Source organism: Condylura cristata, unplaced genomic scaffold (assembly GCF_000260355.1).
Source record: "Condylura cristata isolate star-nosed mole 26May11 unplaced genomic scaffold, ConCri1.0 scaffold00003, whole genome shotgun sequence".
Lineage (NCBI taxonomy): Eukaryota > Metazoa > Chordata > Mammalia > Eulipotyphla > Talpidae > Condylura > Condylura cristata.
Window position 1 is genome coordinate 9059857 of NW_004567104.1, and position 1445 is coordinate 9061301.

Sequence of the window (1445 nt, forward strand, 5' to 3'; positions counted from 1 at the left end):
TCATAAATAGACATAAAAGCAAAGCAATAAAGCTTTTAGAAGACAATATGCTTGTAGATAAGAAAAGATTTTGGGACAGCACAGAGGAAAAGCTGAATAAATTAAGCATCATAATTAAAAATTGCTAACAGAAGGTATATTGAGGAATTCTATAAATTTTTGTCTCGCAGTCGGCCACTCACTCTGCACTCTTTTGAACTTCTCATACAGGCTCTGCAGTAGTCCCTGCAGCAGATGTGTGCCCCTGATCGCCTCGCCCTACTCATGAGCCACTTCGATTTCTAAGTCTTTTATTTAAATGAATGTCATACATGTTATTTCCCTGGAGTGTTTTCTTTCATAATTCTCCATGTCCCACACGCCCTCTGCCATCTCTAAAGTCTGATATTTTATCTCATCAAAGACCAAACTAAATGTAACTATTTTAATATTAATTTCTTAAGTACCCTATTTAGAAATACTCTTCCCACAACACTCTGAAATCTTATTTGAGCTTATAACATTTTGTATTAGATAATAATTCTAAATTATGAAAACTTTCAAGGCAGGCAGTTTACAGTCTCTATGTTGTATTTAGGACTATGTTGGATTCACTAAAGCTCAGCGCAAATGAATTTCAGCATTATTCAAAGATAGTTTACAGTACTGGTTAAAGCTTTGGCCTTCCTTCCCTACCTCTCCCATCCCCATCACAGTCTTATGCTGGTTTTCCAGCTCATAGATACACAAAAGAAAGTCAAACTGAATAAAGTATGTCCATAGCTCATTGTCCCCCACTGAACAAAAAAAATCAATTTGAATAAAATTTGGATTTGTTTTGACACTGAACTTTTGCATATCTTTGGATCTGTATAACCCGTATCTGTTTAAGAATGTGTGATATTTGCTTAAGAATATTTGGAATGCCATGTTTTTGAAATTTAAAAATTGAAAACAGTTTAAGTATCCAGCAATATAGAGTTGGTTAAACAATTCCAATATACCCACACAGTGGATTGTTATTAGCCATTAAAGATGGTGCTAGAAAATAATGTCTAATGTTTTTTTTTTTTTAGATTTATTTATTTGTGCATACAGAACTGGGGTACAGGCCAGAGGCTCAGGGGCGGCGAGAGGCTTCGCCAGAGACAGAGTGGGGAGCAGAACAGGCAGATCGACGAAGTACACTGCTGAGGGGAGCAGCGGGCGGGTCAGGAGAGGTCTGCCAGGTCATGTGGTCACCTCCGGGGCAGGCGGGAATCGAACTCATGCCGAAGTGGCTTTAGCTTCTCGGTGCTGCGCTTTAACCCGCTGCACCACCAGGGAGGGCCATAATGTTTTACTTTAGTGCCTGCTGGCATCGACCTCTTTATTGATCCCGGCAGGCAGGGAAAGCAGAGTCCTGAAGCCCTCAGTGGCTTTTTCTGGCTTTTAATGATCTTTCTATACCGTTTACACTGAGGCAA

At 39.6% G+C, this 1445-nt stretch overlaps 1 pseudogene; it reads right to left on the bottom strand.

The window, feature by feature from the left end:
- Positions 1-372, bottom strand: part of LOC101624080 — a 2434-nt pseudogene extending 2062 nt beyond the window's left edge.
- Between the last annotated feature and the right edge of the window lie 1073 nt (positions 373-1445).